Raw genomic sequence first — 22,688 nt, forward strand, 5'->3', positions numbered from 1 at the left:
AAATCCCTGCATACTAATTTGTTCCAGAAAATCTGTACGTGCCTGAGGGTATGCCAAATGCAACAATCTCTTAATATCGGCTTCATATTCTTGCAGGACGTAACAGTAATAAATACGGCGTCAGTAAGTAGCGATCACCGAATGGTTAGAGCCAAATTAGAGATAAAACATAATAAAAATAGAAATAAATTTAGAAAAACTTGGAATATAGACACAGATAAACTAAAATCTAATACAGAACAATATAAAAGCAAGTTAAAACCCGCGAAAGTATTAAATTTAGATGAACTTAGCTTAAATGAAATCAATGAAGTCATAAGAAAAGAACTATTAAATGCAAGCTCAGAAGTGGCAACCGCTAACAGGAAACGAAAATAAGTGTAGAATCACAAAACATGCTGAAACAAAGAAAAGATCTTCTGAGACAAAACAAAAGAGACACTGCAGAATTTAAGGAACTTAATCGAGTAATAAGAAAACAGATAAAAGAAGACATTAAAAAACATCAAGAAGACCGTATAGAGCAAGTCATAGAGAAAAACCGAAGTCTCAAATGCACCAAACCGAAACTAGGAAAGAAAAACATAATAACCATTAAAAATGAACAAGGACGACTAGAAGAAAATAAATCTAATATAGCAAACTCAATTGAAAAGTTCTACGTCGATCTTTATGGTTCCAGAAACGATCCCCCTAACTCCTCAAAGCATAACTTGAAAAGGCAGATAACAAATGTCAACTTAGAAGTGATGCCCGAAATAAGCCACGAAGAAATAGAAAGAGCAGTAAAAGAAATAAAGCTCCTGGACGCGATGGAATCCTAGCAGAAATGCTGAAGGAAGGCGAAGCAGAAGCCATCACATATCTAAAAATACTATTTAATAAATGTCTATTCGAAGGCAACATACCCGAATAATGGAATATTGCTAAAGCAATACTACTACACAAAAAGTGAGACACCACAGACCTGAAAAATTATCGACCAATTTCACTTCTTTCACAACTTTACAAAACCTTTACAAATATTAAACAGGTTAACAATTAAATTTGACGGATATCAACCAGTAGAACAAGCCGGATTTAGAAAAGGGTACAGCACCTGTGACCATCGATTTACTTTGAAAATCCTAATAGAGAAGAACAACGTATACAATCTCCCATTATGTCTGGCTTTTATAGACTATGAAAAAGCTTTTGATAGCGTAGAACTGTGGGCAATAGAAGAAACATTACTGGGAAAATAAGGGAATCCCTATTAATGGAAGATACTTGAACCATCTTAGATACGTGGAACTAATAGCCGACACGTGGAATGCACTGAATACGATGATTAAGAAACTACACACAGAATCCCTAAAAAAAGGACTGAAAATGAATTTCAGCAAAACTAAACTAATGTCAAACAAAGATGACAAACCTATGATAAACATCCAAGGGACAGAGATAAAACACGTAGAGGAATATAAATATCTGGGTCAAAATGTCAAGGTAAGCAAAGAAAATCAGACTACCGAAATAAGCAGACGTGTAAAAATGGGATGGGTAGTATTCGGAAGACTCTCATACGTACTTAAAAATAAAAATATACCTCAAAGACTGCGAACCAAAGTGTTTAATTCCTGTATCCTACCTGTACTTACATATGGAGCTCAAACCTGGACATTCACTAAAATAAACATGGAGAAGATCAGAAAAACTCAGAGTTTTTGGCTATGGAACGACAGATGCTGGGTATCTCACTCAAAGACCATAAAACCAATGAAGACATTCGTAATAGAACGAAGAGGCAGCTAAACTGAAATGGAAATGGGCTGGACATATCGAACGTCTTAAGGATGGCCGATGGAATAAAGAAATCGGGAATTGGCGGCCATATGAAGCCAAAAGACCACGAGGAAGACCGCAAATGCGCTGGAGCGACGATATTAAAAGAAATGCAGGACCAATGTGGAAACTTCTTACAAACAACAGAGAAGGGTTTTAAAAAAAATTCTTGTAGACTTTCGTTACGCTTTTGATATCGCACTTCCAATTATTTTGAAAATCTTTCTTTATATGCTGCAGGCCATATCCTGTATCTAAAGCTTAAACGAGAGAGGAATAACTGAAGCATCCTGAGGAAGAAATTACAAGACGGTTGCTGACTGACCTTGAAGCGACACTACGAAGGAAGCTGCCATTTCTTTCTCATTCCAGCCATTTGCTCTAGCTGCAGCTTCGAATTGAAAACTATAAGTTTCTTAGGTTGTTTGGGCATCGAGTGTGGGTGGTTTTAAAATTTTGCTAGTTCTAATTGTACTTGGTTCAACTATGGAAGATGATGAAGCTGCTTATTAATATTCGACGATAGTTACTGAAACAATATTGGATAAAGAAGCTTGGGTATTCATTTTTCTTTCTAACTAAACTATTTGCCTTTCTTAATCAGATTTCTTAATCATGTTGGTAGAGAGGTTATTTTTTCTTCTTTCTTGGGTGTATGTTTTGCATTCTAACAGAATGTGTTTCACAGTGATTTGTGATTTGTGTCTTGCAGTTGTGGCAGAAAGGGATGGCTTCTTTATTTATTAAGTGTATATGGGTTGGTATAGTATGTCCTATTCGTAGTCGAATTATTATCACTTGTTCACAACGTTTGAGTGGGAGTGGTAAGGTGGTGCCGACAGTTTCTATGACATCTTTTAATTTGTTGGATGTGGCATTCCAGTTACTCTGCCATAAGTTAGTAATGTTACGTAAAAATATGAGTCATAGTTTTAACCTTTAAAACATGTTTTTAATCTAATATGTTGTAGAGTTTACGAGAGGCCTCGATTTACCTGAGCGACCTTCCAGAACCGATATGAGGGAAATCCAGTTTGCCTTTACCGTTTCGCCATCGAAGGTTTTAGACTATTCGAGATAACGGCACTGGTATATAATAACGGAACTTTATTTGGAAGGGACAGTTAATAAAGAAGATTCGCGCTCGCGATATTATTATTGTTACGCTCGCCTACTAATAAATTATTGTATATTTAGTGATAAATAAACTTATATAAATTATCGTGCCTTTTAATAAATTAAAGTAGGAACAATATAATAAATTAGTAAAGACATTATAAATTAAAGACATAACAATTAATAAATTCCTAACAGTGGTGCAGAAGTGTGATATAAAATAAATTGTGAAAATGGCTACGATTTATGAGCTGACAGTGACTAATTTAAGAAGACATCTTGAAGACAGAGAATTAGCTTCTACCGGAAAAAAGGCTGAGTTAGTCCAACGACTAAAGAACGCTTTGCTAGAAGAAGGACTAGATCCAGAGACTTATATATTTGAAGATGCTGTCCTCTCGTCGATTTCGAAAGTTTCTGGTGACATCGCATCATTAGAGAACAAAGTTTCTGACGATATTTCGAAAGTTTCTTCTGATGTAGCCAAAGTTTCTGGTGACATCGCGTCATTAGAAAACAAAGTTTCTAACGAGATTTCGTCCCTGGAAAGCAAAGTTTCTGCTAACATCTCTTCGGAAATCTCTAAAGTCACTTCTGAGATGTCTGCCCTCGACGATAGAATATCTTCGTTAAAAAACCAAGTTGCTGCCGATATGTCGGCCTTCGAAGAAAAGATGAAAGAGATGGAAAAGAAGCTGGAGGAAACAGGGACAGCAGAGAGAGGAAACAATCCAATTACAGCAGAGATAAAAGAAGACGAGACGAAATGTAAGTTGGAAACACGGCCGAAATTTGAAGGAAGTGGAAGTTCTGTGCATGTCAAAGTCCCAACTTTCGACGGAAAATCGTCATGGAACAACTACATGAAACAGTTCGAATCAGCTGCAAGAGCGAATGGATGGTCTGAAAAAGAAAAGGCTGTAAACCTGACTATCGCTCTTCGAGGAGATGCCTTAGATGTGCTTCAGACCATAGCCGTAGAGGAGACCGATGATTTCGAACAACTGAAGAAGAGGTTAAATATGCGATATGGCCACGAACATTTGGAGCATGTATATCAGTCGCAGCTTAAAAATCGTAGACAGAAGAAAGATGAGGCTCTTCAAGAATATGAAGTAGATATTGCCAGATTAGTACGATATGCTTATCCAACAGCTCCCGAAGACATGATGGAAAAGTTGGCCGTTCAAACGTTTATTGATGGTCTTCGTGATCATGAAATGCAGAGAACACTACGATTAGCTCGTCACAAGACGCTGGTTGATGTCTTATCCGCCGCCCTCGAATATGAGTCAGCTACGCAGGCCTCTGGCGGTTACAGTAAAGTTAGGACTGTAAAAGAGGAAGAAGATGAAGATAAACTTGACCAGCTCGTTAATATGATAAAAAGCATGACATACAAGAAAACGAAGACCATCAGATGCTGGAATTGTGGCGAAATAGGACACGTACGAAGCTCCTGTAAGCACCCTAGGTACGACGCAAATCAAGAAACTCACCATCAGGAAAACTAGAACGGGTCAGCCTTAGGGGGGCAGCTTCGACCCAGAACTTTTCCAAAGACCCTCTCATACTAATAGCTTCTTTGAAATGTCGTGAAGATAGTGTATATGTAGATGGAGACATAAATGGTAAAAAGCATACGTTGTTGGTGGATACCGGAGCGACCAGAACCATTATACGCCCGACAGTTATAAACAGCCGAAAGAAACTGTTACCAACGAGGTTACGACTTCGGACCGCTACAGGTGAAAATGCCAACATTCATGGAGAAATCCAGGTACAATTGGGAATTGGGGCAGAAAAGTTTGTCCATACTGTTATAGTTGCTGACATCGAAGAGGATGTTATATTAGGAATGGACGTAATGAATATGCATGGATTCCAATTGGATTTTAAGAATAAGGTAATCAAAGTTGGCAACGAGGAGGTATTTCTCCATCCACATAATGACAACACTGTGCAAGCAGCCATTACAGAAGATACAGTCGTGCCTGCGAGAAGCGAAACGATCATAGTAGCGCGACTACAGGGAATTGTAGACGAAGGGAGACCTGTTATGATGGAGCCTTGGAACCACGACGATGAGGTTGGCCGTGGAATCATAATTGGAAAGGAATTGGTGATTTCGGCTAAAGAAATTCCTGTGAGACTTATCAATGTCAACGACTACCCAGTGACCATAAAGAAAGAGACAAAAGTAGGAACTTGTGTACCTGTGACATCCATAATTCGTCAGGCGACAACATCTGATAATTCCAACGACAAATTCGACCAAATGGTTGCAGTTGCAGGACAGTCTCTAAATCAGATGGAGAAAAGGAAATTAAGGGAATTTCTTCGGCAGTATCGTGATATTTTCGTACCGAAAGGAGGAAAGACGGGAAGAACTACCGTTGTTAAGCATAAAATTGATACTGGTAATGCTAAGCCAATTCGTCAAACAGCTCGACGATTACCACAGGCGAAGAGAGAGGAAGCTGAAACGATTGTTCAGGAAATGAAGAAAGACGGGGTGATAGAACCTTCTACGAGTCCATGGGTCTCTCCGGTGGTCCTGGTTAAGAAGAAAGACGGAACGACGAGGTTCTGTGTGGATTACCGTTTGTTGAACAACGTTACCAAGAAAGATAGTTATCCTCTGCCTCGGATCGATGACACATTGGACACATTGGCTGGAAGTAAATTGTTTTCTACTTTGGATTTGAAGTCTGGATACTGGCAGGTAGAAATGGACCCAGTAGATAAAGAAAAGACAGCCTTCACCACAGGATCTGGATTGTGGCAATTCAACGTTATGCCATTTGGACTCTGTAATGCTCCTGCGACATTTGAGAGGCTTATGGAAAATGTGTTGAGAGGGTTATCTTGGAAAACATGCCTGGTTTATTTAGATGACATAATCGTCTTGGGGGAGACATTCGAAGATCATTTGAGGAATTTAGAAAACGTTTTTAATCGACTTAAAGCTGCCCAATTGATGCTAAACCCCAAGAAGTGCCAGCTATTTCAAGGTAAAGTCAATTATCTGGGTCATATAGTCAGTAAAGAAGGAGTGGCCGTGGATAAGGGAAAAATCGATTCCATTAAGGAATGGCCAAAACCAACTGACAAACATCAAGTGAGAAGTTTTCTTGGACTATGTACTTACTACCGGAGGTTTATTAAGAAGTTTGCAGATATCGCTAAGCCATTAACGCGACTTACAGAGGAAGCAAGAGAATACCGCTGGGATATAGACTGCCAAAATGCCTTTGAAACGTTGAAAAAGCATTTAATAACAGCACCAATTTTAGGGTATCCACTGCCAGAAGGAGAGTTCATCTTAGATACGGATGCAAGTAATGTGGGAATTGGAGGAGTGCTGTCTCAGATTCAAGGAGGACAGGAACGAGTCCTCGGATATTTTAGTAAAGTTCTTTCAAAACCTGAGCGGAATTATTGCGTCACGAGAAGAGAACTTCTAGCAGTAGTTAAATCAGTAGAGCACTTCTATCAATACCTCTATGGCAGAAAGTTTCTAATCCGAACCGACCATGCCGCCCTTAAGTGGTTGATGCAGTTCAAGAATCCAGAGGGTCAGATAGCCAGGTGGATCGAACGACTCCAAGAATACGATTTTAAGATTGAGCACCGGGCCGGAGTTAGCCACAGAAACGCTGATTCTCTTTCCAGAAGGCCATGCCCAGCAGAGTGTTCCCACTGCAACAAAACGGAATCCAAGGAAGCAGCAGTGCTAAGAACGACGATTGTCAACGACGACTGGACGCCTACTAAAATCAGGGAAGAACAAGAGAGAGATCCAGTTATACAGAAAATCCGAAAATGGAAAGAGGAAAACCGTCGACCACCTTGGCAGGAAATATCAAACCTATGCTCAGTAGTTAAGACGTATTGGGCCCAGTGGGACTCATTTATCATCGAAGATGGCTTGCTCAAACGAGTCCTGGAAAATGATGACGGTTCAGAGAAGAGAAGACAGTTGGTGATCCCAAAGAGCAGAATAGCCGAAGTACTTCGTCAGTTACACGACAGTCCATCGGGAGGGCATTTTGGTGTAAGAAAAACCCTTCAGCGAATTCGGGAACGGTTTTATTGGATGAACAGTTCCGACGACGTAAAAGACTGGTGTAAGAAATGTACTATTTGTGCTACGAGTAACGGGCCTCACCGAAAAAGGAGAGCTCCTATGAGACAATATAATGTTGGAAGCCCGTTTGAAAGAATAGCTTTGGACATCGCTGGGCCATTTCCAGAAAGTGAAAATGGAGGCAAGTACATGCTGGTAGTAATGGATTACTTTACTAAGTGGGTCGAGATTTACGCACTTCCCGACCAGAAGGCCGCCACCGTTGCAGATAAGTTGATCCAAGAATATATCAGCCGATTTGGAGTGCCTTTGGAGATACATAGTGACCAAGGCAGGAACTTCGAAAGCGATCTATTCCAAGGAATATGTGATAGACTAGGCATGAAGAAAACAAGAACTACCGCGTATCATCCGCAATCGGATGGTATGGTAGAACGAATGAATAGGACAGTTGGCAAGTATTTGACAAAGATGGTGTCCGATCATCAGCGAGACTGGGACCAATACCTTCCGTTCTTCACAATGGCCTACAGATCTGCTGTTAACGAATCAACAGGCCAGACACCAGCCAAAGTCCTATTCGGACGCGAAATGCGACTACCTTGTGATCTCGAGTTTGGATGTAAACCTGGAGAAGATGTAGCAGGTGAAGATTATGTGATCGAATTACGAAGAAGAATGGACGATGTACATGAGTTGGTCCGTTCCCACCTTCAGATCGCTAGCGACAGAATGAAGAAACGGTACGATACACAAGCCGAAAAGGGTTGCTTTAAGAAGAACGACAAAGTATGGCTGTATAATCCCAAGAAGCGAAAAGGTTGTTCTCCCAAATTGCAGCAGTTTTGGGAAGGTCCATACCTCATTATGGAGAAGATCAACGATGTCATCTACCGAATAAGCAAGATTCCGAGGGGAAAGCCGATGATAGTACACCATAACCGGTTGGCGTCTTTCGAAGGTGACCACAACGTAGATGAAGAAGTGGAAGTAAACCAAATCCACGATGTGTCTGACCTCACGTTTGAGGAATTCATGGGTGCCTATGGAGGTACCGGTAAAGCGAGACATGGTGTTACCACTGAAGAAAAGCAAGATCTACTCGAGCTCCCCGATGACTACTCGCTGGCCCTTACCATCCCGGCCAGTATCAAAGACGCACCAGGGTTGGCATCCGTCTTTCGAAGGAAGTTTGGTCGAGTTGCAGAACTTCAATGCCAAGTGCCAGCTCCCGGTAAAACCTTGAAACTCCAAGATGCATCACGTTACCTTTTCTACCTGGTAACAAAAGACACTGCCCGTGACCAACCTACCTACCGAGATGTATGGGAAGCCTTACTTCAATTGAGAGGGCACGTACTAGAGTCCGACGTGCAAAAGTTAGCCATGCCAAAGTTGGAGTGCCGCCAATTAGATTGGAGGGTTATCCGAAATATGGTGGAGGAGATCTTTAAAGACACCGAAGTCCAGGTGTTAGTCTGTTGCAATCCGCATAGTTACTGGTGCGGAGAGAAAACCGTCCCTTGTCATTTTTATACAACTGGAAGTTGTAAAAGAGGGTCCAGTTGCCGATACCAGCATACCGTTCCAGTTCTAGTCCCAACAAGGTTCCAGGAGGAACCATCTTTTGAGAAGGGGGCAATGTTACGTAAAAATATGAGTCATAGTTTTAACCTTTAAAACATGTTTTTAATCTAATATGTTGTAGAGTTTACGAGAGGCCTCGATTTACCTGAGCGACCTTCCAGAACCGATATGAGGGAAATCCAGTTTGCCTTTACCGTTTCGCCATCGAAGGTTTTAGACTATTCGAGATAACGGCACTGGTATATAATAACGGAACTTTATTTGGAAGGGACAGTTAATAAAGAAGATTCGCGCTCGCGATATTATTATTGTTACGCTCGCCTACTAATAAATTATTGTATATTTAGTGATAAATAAACTTATATAAATTATCGTGCCTTTTAATAAATTAAAGTAGGAACAATATAATAAATTAGTAAAGACATTATAAATTAAAGACATAACAATTAATAAATTCCTAACAGTAATATGTTTTTTAATGGAGGTTATGTGATCGTTTCTTGTTAGCATGTGTGATACAGGGATGCTTTCATCTAGTGCAGCTTCACTCGCAAGTTGGTCCACTGCTTCGTTTCCCTTGATTCCCACGTGTGATGGCACCCATAAAAAAGTTATTTCTATGTTGTTTGTTGATAGTAGTATGAGTTCATTTTTTATTAGCATTATCATTTGATGGATACAATTGCTGTAAAGCTTTTAGTGTACTTAATGAGTCAGATATTATAATATAATGAGGTGCGGATTTTCTTCTGCAAACTTTCAGTGCCTCTAAAATAGCCAATGCTTCTCCAGTAAATATGCTACAACTCGGAGGGAGTCGTATTTTAAAATGGTCTGCTAGATGTAAATAAGCGGCTGCTAGTCCTGATTGAGTTTTTGATGCATCAGTGTAGATATGTTCAGAATTTGGATATAGGGATATTATTTCATGGTATGATTGATGTATTACTCTTGGGTTAGTGGATGTTTTGGGATAGCGAGTAAGAGATGTATTTACAATTGGTGGACTAGTTGATCAAGAGGGAAAGTTTTGGGTTGGATTTATGATGGCACTAAACTGCTCACAGTCGTAACCACTGAATTTAATTCTTTCATGAAAAGGGAGTGTATTCATAAGTTTATTTTTGTAATTATTGATACATTTAGGTTTTAAGATATTTGAATGCATGAGATTTTGATGATTTGATGATACACGAGTTGCATAATTTAGTGACAATTATTGCCTTAGTAAGTGTAAAGGTAATTCGTTCATTTTGTTGTTGTTCTGTTTTATTTTTAAAATCGGTTTATTTTTCCTCTAATCTATCTAGTCTACAAGTTTTTTGACTTACCTCTAACTTAAAATTCTCGTGAAGTTAAGATAAAATATGTTTAATTGCCTTGCCTACGCTTCTCTTGCTCTTCTTGTCTACGCTTTTCCTTCGCCTTCATCCTTCATACTCTTCTCTTTTTCTTCTTCCATTTTTAAAAACCAATCGGGAGGTTCGAACATATCCATTTCTTTCTTAAATTCAGAAGATCTTGTATTAATTATTAACAATTGTTTAAATATCTTTTCAATCCCACAATCTTACACTTCTTTGAAATCACTTTATTGAACACCAACTATATTACAATACTTAAAACAATGACAGCTATAAACTTCTAAATTGAAAATACTACTACTGTTTTTCAACTTTCAAAAACATCTGTTTATTTTCTCATAAATTATTGGTATCAATTTGTCAATGTTTCAAATTTTTTAGTCTTAAGTTTACAAATAATTATGTAATTGAACATGGTTTTTGATTACGTTTAGAGCAGTAATCGATCTATCGCGTGCTATGCATCAACCAATGATTGGCGTCGATTTTTTTATGATTTTCCGGACCTGTGAATTTCCCTAGTCCAAGCCTGTTTGTGACTTTGCATATTTGATAATGATAGTTAAAATTTATAAGTATATTTACTCTTTTCTTTTTTCCTCTCATTGCATATCAAAAAAAAACTTAATAGTTTATATCTTAAAAGTTTTAGTTTTAATCCGTACTTATCTTTGTTCAATTTTCTGCTCGTCATCTAATTATTGTATCATATCATAACCTTGTTGAGATACCTAACTATGGATACTGCAATATGGACTTGAAAGCTGGACATTAAAGCAAGAACACATAAATAAGTTACAGTCCTTTGAAATGTGGTGTTACAGGAGGATGCTTAGAATAGCATAGACACAGAAGAAAACTAACACGCAAGGATTGCGAGAAATGGGCGAAGAATGAGAAATGATAAACACAATATAAATAAGAAAGTTACAATATCTGGGACACGTAATGAGGGGACAGCGATATGAACTGCTAAAGCTAATAATACAGGGAAAGATAAGAGGAGGGAGGGGTATAGGAAGAAGGAGAGTGTCATGGTTGAAGAATTTAAGGGACTGGTTTAAATGAAGTTCTATAGAACTCTTCAGAGCAGCAGTAGATAGAGTAAAGATAGTGATGATGATATCCAACTTCCGATCAGGAGACAGCACTTAAAGAAGAAGAATCATAACCCTGATCAATCTATACAATAATTATTCTTGTGTGTTTTCTGCTTCTAGTGTTCTTTTACCTCCTTGAGAATTATAAGAAATGACAATAATTATCCGTTCGTACCACCCTTCTATGTTATTTAAATTGTCATATCATAGAAAAAGAAGAGAGAAAGAAAGAAAGAACAACATAGTCAAACGAATAAACAATTAATACTATTATATCTGATTCAGGTTTACATTTAATTCTGCTTGCTCTTGTAACTCTAAGTAGTTTCCAATTTGTATCTTTCAATATTCCTGGCTTTCTTTTTCTATTGTTATGAGTAAATTCTTCATTTTTTTGTGTGTGTTAAAACTATCATGTCTTTTCTGGTATTCGTCTATTTCTGCGCATTGTTCTGTTATTAATTCTTCTTTCGCTTGCTTAATTTTGTATTTTATTTGTTTATGAACTCTTTTGGATATCTAATTATATTATTTTTGTTTTTATGTTGACGTCTTTCTTCCACGAAATCTGCAATTTCCTTCCATTGATTCTTTTTGTATTTGGTTGGTGTCAGAATTTCTTTTTAATTTATATCTAGTTCTGTCTTTATTAATAACCATTTGATCTACTTCAAGATATATCTAACGAACTAGGATTATCACTCTCTTAGAGCAAAACCAAATTAATAAATTTTTCCAGAAGGACCTCCAAATTTTACCCCAAATTTTATTCAACAATTCTCCACTATCTGTTGTTAATCAATGTAAAATAATTCTCGGTTTGATATTTGACTGCAGATTAAATTGGAAGAATTACATCACTGAACTTAAAACCAATGGTTTTAACAGGCTGAACGTGCTTAAAACCCTCAGTCATCTACAATGGGGTGCTGATAATACTACTTTATTAAGAGACTACGGTAGCTTTATCTATTCCTCTGCCTCTCGATCTGACATAGATTTATTAAAATCTGTTCACAATAGTGCGCTCCATCTATGTCTAGGTGCTTTTTGCTCCAGTCCTATCGAGAGCATGTACCGTGAATCCAATGAACCTCCTCTCACCCTAAGACGATAATCTCTACTTTCGTATGCTGCGTTAACATCCGCAAATCCCTTTAATCCGGTTCATTCTCTGATTACCACAATGCCGTCTGCTTCCAATAACAATATACAACACTTTATCATCTTTAACAAACATGAATCTTCTAACATTATACAAAAAAATAATATGATTTAATTCTCTATACCGATACTTCTAAACCTACCACTGGTGAATGCTGTGCAGTAAGCACTAAACATGAACTCGTAAGATCATCTCGGTTACCCTTAGCATGCAGTGTTTACACATGTAAACTATATAGTATTCTGTTGGCTTTTAAATGTATCTCCCATCCAAACACACATATTATTTGTTCAGATTCCCTTTCATCTATCCATTCAGTCAATACAATTTTCACTGACCACCCATTAGTTCAAAACATTCATGACCTATACCAAAATCTCTCTGCTCACGATGTAACAGTCTCTCTCATATGGCTGCCTTTTCATACTGGATTTACTGGTAATGAAACAGCAGATAATTTTGCCAAGAAGCTACCAACCATAGTACTGGAGTCACCCCAATTCAACTAGCTAACGATCTCAAACTCGTTTTCAAAAAGTCAGTAGAGGATACTTGGCAAAACTTATGACAAAAGAGCAAAACAACTCTTCATGAACTCTAACCGTTCATTGGTCATCTCTCCCTGGACTTCCTAACTAGAAAGGAAGCATTGATTATTAGAAGACTCTGAATCAACCACATCAAACACACCCATGGTTTTTTGATGTCCTCCGGAACTCGTCACCACTGCAATGTTTACCTGACTGTAAAACACATCTTCACCGACTGCAAACAATTCGCCAACCTGTACAAAGCACTAGAATTGAAACCTACTCAAATGCTCAACTGTTGCCGAGAGGGGGCATTTGGGCCTGTAGGACCCATCGCCGGCTCTTCGGGCTTCTTCCTATCCCCGGAATTGGATCGGGTATCCTACCCATCTTTGGTTTGTCGCTGGTAGAAAGGTTAATACCACCGCTGTTATAAATAACAGTTCCAGTGACAAATATCTGTTATAGGTAACGGTTCCAAGGAACAGTTACAAAGTAACAGAGCAAACATGGAAAACAGATAGGTAAAAATGATCTAAGTATTCCTTGGCTTACGGAAGGAATAACTTAGTAAACAAGTAAATTAAATGGTATAAAAATATAATGCAAAGAAAAATGTTTCTAAGTGTTTCTTGACTTACGGAAGAAACAACTTAGGACAGAAATATAGATAAATGAAATATGTAAATGTGAGAGTAAAATATGGAAATATTTCTAAGTGTTTCTTGACTTACGGAAGAAACGACTTAGAGTGGAAAAATAAAATACTCAAAATATAAAACGAGAAATGCAAAAATGAAACAGATTATAGAAATATGTCTAAGTGTTTCTTGACTTACGGAAGAAACAACTTAGAACAGAAAATAAACAAGAGAATCAAATATAGTAAAATAAATGCACAAATATTTATAAGTGTTTCTTGACTTACGGAAGAAACGACTTACAAATACGAAAAATCAAATACAGAAAAGATGTGGAAATATTGCTAAGTGTTTCTTGACTTACGGAAGAAACAACTTAGCATAAAATAGAAAATGAAAGAGACAAATGTATTAAGTATTTTCTTAACTTAATAAGAAAATATCTTAGATAAAATATCGGAAATAATAATGCAACAATGATTATGAAAATATTTCTAAGTATTCTTTTGATTTACCGGAAAAGAACGGCTTAGACGCACAATTAAAATAACAAGTCAAATATTCAGAGAAATATTTCTAAGAGTTCTTTGACTTACCGGAAAGAACTACTTGGACAAAGTACAAATCAAAATATAAAATAGAAAAAGCAAGATAAATATTTCTAAGTGTTCTTAACTTACGGAAGAACAACTTAGACACAAAATACAAGAAAAATAAACAACCAAAATAATCAAATAAAATATCAAACAATCAGTACATGAACAAATATAGATCAATGTAATATTCTAACCTGAAAAGGTCTGAATATACAAGAATGCTAAAATAAAAAGGTATACAGGAAATCAGAAATAAAACAATAACTTAGTTGGAACAATAATAGCACCGACTAGGTCTACAGTAGAAGAGGCAAGCTCGACTGACTGATGAGGGAAAATCTACCTGCTTTTATGTAAAACAAATCCTTTGTTTTACGTAGCAAAAGTGGAATTTCCCTGCATCGAGTCAATTAGAAATTTGGGTTTGGCCAAACTTGGAATTCCCAAGTATTTTTACCAATATCCAAATTCCTTGATGCGTCCGGCACGGCTGTCAGCTCCCGGCTGACACGCCTCCGGAGGACACAACAACCCATAGAGATCACAAAAACTATAGTTTCTAAAAACCGCTCAACTTTATCAAAAGATTTAACCTAATAGACATTAGTTAAAGTGATATAATTATTATTTGTTTTCATTATTTAATATATATTTAATATTATTGTTCCTCTACCAATGGCCATAGTTGTCGAGGTACATTATGAAAATAAAAAATAAAAATATGTAATAACCATTTTGTATCCTAAGTATAAGTAGAATTTGTTCTTTAACATTCATTAGTCGATTATTGACTTATCTGTCAGGCGTTGTCTTATGAGTGGGTAAGTTAATAATTTACTTGTATCGATTTAGGCATCCGTTGTTCTTCGTTTTATTAATTTCATTTTGGCTAAGTACGGAATAATTATATTATTATTATATTAATCATGTTTCACTAATTGACAGATTTAAATTCTTTAATAAATCTCATGTTGATTGAGACTGGCTGAATGATAATTGTCCAAGCCAAGAGAAAAAAAAATCATTTTGAGCCTAATTTTGGTCACTACTGGGTTGTGATCTGATCCTATGTCGGTATTCGGATATGTTTTTGCTGATATAGTTGTGTCAGTTACCAGTGCCGCTTTGTTTAACACAGTCTGCCGCCCGGTGCTGATACGGATGCCACGTCCAGGCTCAAAAATATTTCTTAACTTTATTTCAATTCAATAAAACATATTTTGAATACAAGTTTATTAAAATAAGAAAAACAATTATAACTTTTTTTGGTTTTAAACTTAAATGAATACTAATAAAATACAAGAAAAAAAATTAAGGGTGAACTTCAAAAAGTAAAATAAAAATGTACCTAATAACATTCAAACAGGTAACATAAGGTAATATCAAATACCTTTACTATTGAAAAGCTTGTTTTCTTGCTTTTACTGAAGCGAAGTTTTCGATGTTATCATTTATATTTAATTCATTTAGCAGATCCTCGTTAATGGATAAAACTGCTAAGAAGATTAAATTTTGTTGGAAAATTGCATTTCTTAAGTAGGTCTTTACCCTTTTTAGTGTCGAAAGAGAGCGTTCGCTACTTGTATTTGCGACCATTCAATGCAAAACATACGCATTGGGGGTCACGACTGACTACCACCAAAGGGAAAGAATTTTTAGAAGCAATGAAATATATAAAATGCGACGCAATATCAACGGGAAAGCCAACATACTGGCCTACTGACACAAATAAAATCCCAGACCTTATCGACTTATTTGTAGTCAGAAATATTTCAACAAATTACATAGAGATAGAAGAGGCATTGGATATGAACTGAAAAAGAAAGCCCCCCTAGACTTGTTAACAAAAATGCTGACTGGAAAAGTTTCCAGATAGACCTTGAAGAGAAGATTAACCTCTCAGTTCCATTAAGAACCATTGATCAACTAGAGGCAGAAGTACAATTACTCAATAAAAATGTACAACAAGCTGCTTGGAACAACAGCACGAACAGTATCGAAAGAATAAAAGGAAATAACTATCCGAAAGAAATCAGAGAAATGATAACCGAAAAAAGAAAACTGAGACGCAAGTGGCATCATCTAGAGCACCAGTTGATAAGACTAGATTAAATAATGCCACACAAAAATTAAAAAGAGAAATTCAAAAAATTAAAAACGAATCGGTTAGCATCTACCTAAGTGAACTATCAAATGATAGCACTACTGATTACTCATTGTGGAAGGCTACCAAACGATTAAAAACGCAAATCTTACAGAATCCACCAGTTAGAAATACCAACGGTAGCTGGACAAGAAGCAATATACAAAAGGCCAACAGGTTTGCTGACCACCTAGAAAATACTTTTCAACCAAATGAAGAACAAGAAATAATTAACTGGACGCTCCCTGATCAAGATGAAATGGAGATTAGCCCTGTAACTCTAAAAGAAGTAAGTATATTTGGAAATAAAAGAAAATATAAATCCAAAGAAAGCTCCTGGATTTCTGGAAACTGTGATCTTCATCGAGACCTCCAGATGGATACGGTTATCCAGACTATAAGTAAGTTTGCCGAGAGTCATGAACAAAGGCTCTCCAACCACGTGAATGTCGAGGCTATCAAACTCCTAGACAACGCCAACCAGATAAGAAGACTTAAGAGAATGAAGCCGTTTGAGTTAGTGCTATAAGTGAGTGAAAGTGAAAAAGCAGAGCAAAGTGCGTCTAAAGTGTACACGTTAGCTAGTAGGACTATAATGTATTAGAGCCTAAGGAATATTGCTGAATGTAACCGAAAATGTTTTTCGTAATATTTGTATATAGAACTAACTTGCTTATTGATCAGAGTGAATGATCAGACAGCAATAAGCATAAGATTCCTGTTGGAGTTTTATTAAATAAAAAAAAAATTAATCGAAAACGAATGCTCGTAATATTCTCTAATCGATAACAGAAATAACGTCATTACGATAGTTATAACGCACGATATGTAATGTTATTTTAATTTGATTTATCAGAAATATTATCATCCTTGTGTCAGGTTAAGTTATTTCATTCAACCATAAGATTCTTGTTTTTTTATGTTATTTAAATTTAGGCAAGTCAACCGGTTTTATTTAGTTACACGACATTGGGTAGCAGACAAGAATTTAAAATTTAAGTCTACCACAGTTTACTGTGCTTTTACCATGTAAGTATCAAGATGACTATAATATTATACTGACTGAAAAAGAACAAGCAGTAATAATAAATTTATTACAATACAATTTTTTGTATACATGTATCTTAGGGTTAGGTAAATAATTAATTAAAATTTTAGAAAAATCTTTCTTTTGAAAAAAAATGTAAAAATTAATGTGTTTAACCTCCATTGTCTTCTGCAGTCAAAAATACGTATAGATTAAAATTCCACTGCAGGATTTGTACATACATTTAAAAATTAGGACAATTCATTAATAATACAGGGTGTTTCAAAAAGGTATGTCATAAATTAAATCACGCATTCCGGGGACAAAAATAAATTGATTGAATCCAACTTACCTTAGTACAAAAGTGTACACAAAAAAAAGTTACAGCCCTTTGAAGTTACAAAATAAAAATTGTGTTTTTGCATTATCTCCTAAACTACTTGACATTTTGTAATAAAAATGGACACGTTACTTGCTTGTTCTGAAGCATTTTTCATACAAAAGAAACAACAAAATCTAAGCCCCCCAAACCTTTGAGTACGTTCAAATCAAATGAATTTTGTGGCATCATTAGTTTAACACGTTATTTTTAAAACTTTTTTGCCTCTTATCACTTTTTCGAAAAACTAGTTTTTTCCTAGTTGACCATAAAATTACAATTAGTTTCTACGGATACAATAATTACAAACAGTTCCATCAATAATAGTCAATAATTTGAAGCTATTATCTATTGAGTGAATAAGATTAATATTAAAAATTTTGATATTACAATGGCCTACACATTTCAGGAAATGGCAGATATGCATTTAACTTTGGGTAAGTTGGATCAGATTAAATTATGATTTCAATAAACTATTGGAAATATCGTAGGGGAAATAGTGCAACAACCGCAAGGCGTTATACAGTAAAATACCCCAATCGAAATACACCCGATAGACGATTATTTCTGACCATTGATCGTCGTTTACGGGAAACGGGTGCATTCCAACTGCAAGTTGCTGGCAATAGTGGTCGTCCAATAATGGATGCACTGATGGAGACATTTTAGAAATCATTTAAGAAGTCCCTGGAACAAGTACAAGGGTAATAGCTGCTCAACTAAATGTTCCTCACGTAAGGATTTGGAGGCGTTTGAAGGATCAGCTGCTTAAACCCTATCACTTAACAACGGTTCAAGAGTTATTGGTTGAAGATTATCCTAAAAGGATTGGATTTTGCGATTGGTTATTAATGGATAACACTCGAAACGTTAATTTTATTAGAAATATTTTGTTTACCGACGAGGCTACCTTCATTAGAAATGGAATAACAAACCATCATAACGAGCACATTTGGGCCGACGAAAATCCTCACGCCAAAAAAACGACCCATCACCAACAAAGTTAATGTTTGGGCAGGAATTGTGGATAATAATCTAATAGGCTCAGTATTTCTTCCCAACAGTTTAAATGGTGATAATTATTTGCAGTTCTTGGCAAACGATTTACAAGAGTATTTGGAAGAAGTGAATATTGCAATAAGGCAAAATATGTGGTTTCTACAAGATGGCAGTATCCTGGTCGGTGAATTGGAAGGGGTCGTGACGCACCTATTTCTTGGCCACCCAGAAGTCCAGGTCTTAACCTCATGGACTTTTGCTTTTGGGGGTTTATGAAAGAGAAAGTGTATTCTGTAACAATAGAGGACGAACAACAATTGACGGTTAGAATAATTGAAGCTGCAAATCAATTTCGTCAGAAAAATACGATTTTTCAGCGCATTCGGTTTTCCTTATTAAAACGATACCGAATGTGTATTGAAGAAAATGGGGGTCATTTTGAACATTTATTGTAATATCATATTTATAGAGGTTATAGACATTTTTTGTACTTGTTAATTCATTTAAGCCATTTATTTAGTTGCACGTAATTTTTTAAAGTTTAATGAAAAGGGTAACTCAATAAAAACATTTTTTTAAAATAATGTGTTAAACTAATGACGCCACAAAATTAATTTGATTTGAACGTACTCATAAGTTTGGGGGGATTTAGGGCTATATACCCCCCTTAAAATTTGTCTGTGGGCTTAGATTTTGTTGTTTCTTTTTTATGAAAAACGCTTTCAGAACAAGAAAGTAACGTGTCCATTTTTAATACAAAATGTCAAGTAGTTTAGGAGATAATGCATAAAACAATTTTTTTTGTAACTGCAAAGGGCTGTAACTTTTTTGTGTACACTTTTGTACTAAGGTAAGTTGGATTCAATCAATTTATTTTTGTCCCCGGAATGCGTGATTTAATTTATGACATACCTTTTTAAAACACCCTGTAGTTTGCTAGTCAGAAAGTGGCCGCAAATATTTTTAATTCAATTAATAGTAATTAATTTTTAATAAAAATTTTATTTCGTTTATTTATTTTTTATATAAAATACGTTGCTCATGACGGATATGCATCAAATTAAAGCTAATTTTTTTCTTAATATAATGATCTGTTTTTCTGAGAAAAAATGATCACATTAGGGTTGCCAGCTATTAAAAACGCGAGGTATCAAAGATAAAATAAAAGACAGCTAGCTCACAGCGCTACTGGTTTGAAATGTCAGCTGTGTGCGTTTTTAAAGCAAGCGTCGATAGATATACATATAATAATATACATATTATCACTCGTTCAACCAGTATCGTTGCGCCCTAATTCTAATTTACTTTATCTTTGATAACTCAAGTTTTTAACAGCTGATAACCCTAATTTTCGACCATTTTTTCTCAGGCAATCTTATATCATTATATTAAGAAAAAAATTAGCTTTAATTTGATATAAAAAATATGCATATACGTCATGAGCAGCGTATTTTACTTAAAAAATACATAAACGACATTTTTGTTCAAAAATTAATTACAATTAATTGAATTAAAACTACTTGCGGCCACTTTTTGACTGACAAACAATTATCACTATAGTGATATAAGGCTGAATACTCGAATAAATGAACTTTAATCAAATAAAAGGCAGATATCGAGCACAGTTTTTATTATTAAATCTTGCCCAAGTACTTTCGCTCCTAAAGCATCTTCAGGGGTATTAGGCTATCCAAAAATATATATAGAATATCATAAACATTAAAAGATATATTGACAAAACACGACACAAGGACAAACAGTTTAAAAATTATTGAAAACGACGAAGCTATATATTGGGTGGCATCAGGAGAGAGAATGTGCCAATATATCCCGATGCCACCCAATATGTAGCTTAGTCGTTTTTAATAATTTTTAAACTGTTTGTCCTTGTGCCGTGTTAAGTCAATGTATCTTTTAGTGTTTATGACATTCTATATATATTTTTGGATAGCCTAATTTGGCGAAATGCCCTTGAAGATGCTCTAGGAGCGAAAGTACTTGGGCAAGATTTAATAATAAAAACTGTGCTCGATATCTGCCTTTTATTTAATTAAAATTCAATTATCAATATATTCTCCAATTCTTAGATGTATGTAAAATGTGAGTTTGATTAACTACTTTATGAACGTAGTGATCCTGTCGTGGGATCTTTTACCATTGTAGGTACACATTAATAATATAATAATCTGTTTTTCATTTTTAGGAAGTTTTTACTGCTTGTTTGTTTTGCTACCTTCATTGCATTTGCTATTGCAGCTGGTGGTATAGAGGATTGCAAATGTTTTGCTGAATTTAAACCAGAAAAAGAAGGTGACAACTGGATCTGTAGAGGTGTAAAGAATTTTAGAATATATGGATGTGGCGAAGAACAACCTCCTGTTTGTAAATGCTACTCAAAAGGAAAGGAAGTCGTTTTGGATATCGGTGAAACCAACTGTGTGGGAATGCATGACAGTATATATTGTGCACCAACCGATGAATGGAATTCATATTTAAGCAGACACCCTGAAAAAAGAATATATTCTTGAATTTTGTGGTAGATAGGTTTATCAGTACCATGAATACAAATATCTGTTACCCAAAATTTATGTTTCATCCAAACTAACATTAAACGTTTTTTGAATTTTTTTTTGTTTATTTATTACAATTATTATTATTTATTACAAAACACTGCAATGGAAATCGTGACTGAACAAATAATGGCGAATTTGTGAACAAACTAAGTTTTTATTTATAATCTGTTTACCTTCATTGAAACTTTAATGTGGTTAAAAATTGAAGTAAATATATTTTCACAACTATTTTTATACATTTTTGTTATTTATTTAGCTCAGTAGGTCTTGGAAGCTGGGGACTTGGCATCCAATCACCAGCAGCAGTGAACACACCTCATTCCCAATCTGTGTTAGTAGGAGCAGACCTCTCGCCATCTCACAGCAGTGTTTCTCATATTTTTCTTTAAATATATAATGCTCCTTTTCTAACTTGGCTGCACCGTACTGAAGACGACCAATAGTCAGAAATACGTATATACGGTTGCCTTCTATTGATATACCATTTTTGGTTTTCTGTTTTGTGAGACATGCCATTACTTTTTACTTATAAAATATATATATATATATATATATATATATATATATATATATATATATATATATATTTATATATATATATATATATATATATATATATATATATGTCAAGCGCTGTCATGTGTACAGTAACACATTTTGCTAACGCGCGCTTAACGCTCTCATGTGTACAGGGTGAAAGCTCCACGTTTTCCAACAGATGTTCTTCATTAGTGGGATGAGTATTTTAGACGTGGATTTTTGCTCGAGAACTACTTTCTAGAAGTTAAAAATTTTCGGACCGGCTTATCAACACTTTATCTCATTTAAGATTATATGTGTGGTATTCTACCACACTTGTCCTGTTAGGGCGCCATATACTAATGGAATACGTGAATTTATAAGGTAATAAAATAATAGATACACAATAATTCAATATATTACGTATTTATATTCACTAAACTTGATAATACAAATAATTATAAAAGTATATTTGGTATTTTAACACTTAAAAAGAAAACTATTGTTACTTAGAAAAAATCACTTCTTTTTAATATATTATTAAACGCAACTTTAACATTATCTTAAATACTGAATGCTTTGTGATTATGTGATCATTTAAGATTTCCACAAACATAACATATCTATTCGAGAATAAATAACTATATGTTAAAGAATGGATAAAGAAGAATAAAGGATGCAGGTATGTTACCAAATACTTACAAATCAATGCTGTGTCGGTGTTGAATATTTTTTTAATTTCTTGTATTGGACTTTATTTTTTATGTAAAATGTTATGTATACCATGTAAAAATATGGCGGCTGCGTATGTGCTCGTCACATAATGAAAAGGCCTATTAAGCTAGTAAATAAACTAATAGGTTTACACATTGTGAGGATGTGAACTTTTGCGAGCATTTTGAACATTCGAAGTGACTTTTTTAAACTATTATTAGCATTGGTAATAGTAAGTAAATTTACCTATTCTTTAACTATTAGTGATTTATTTCTCGTTTTAACAATTTTTTTCTTCCAAACTTGGTATATATGTCGCAG

At 35.4% G+C, this 22,688-nt stretch overlaps 1 long non-coding RNA gene across 1 annotated transcript; it reads left to right on the forward strand.

The window, feature by feature from the left end:
- The first annotated feature begins 16,520 nt into the window (after positions 1–16,520).
- On the forward strand, positions 16,521–21,188 carry LOC140440827 (uncharacterized). The gene is made up of 2 exons (XR_011950941.1): positions 16,521–17,185; positions 20,765–21,188. It is a non-coding gene; the product is annotated as an uncharacterized lncRNA (long non-coding RNA).
- Positions 21,189–22,688: the final 1,500 nt, after the last annotated feature.

Source organism: Diabrotica undecimpunctata, chromosome 5 (genome assembly GCF_040954645.1).
Source record: "Diabrotica undecimpunctata isolate CICGRU chromosome 5, icDiaUnde3, whole genome shotgun sequence".
Taxonomy (NCBI): domain Eukaryota; kingdom Metazoa; phylum Arthropoda; class Insecta; order Coleoptera; family Chrysomelidae; genus Diabrotica; species Diabrotica undecimpunctata.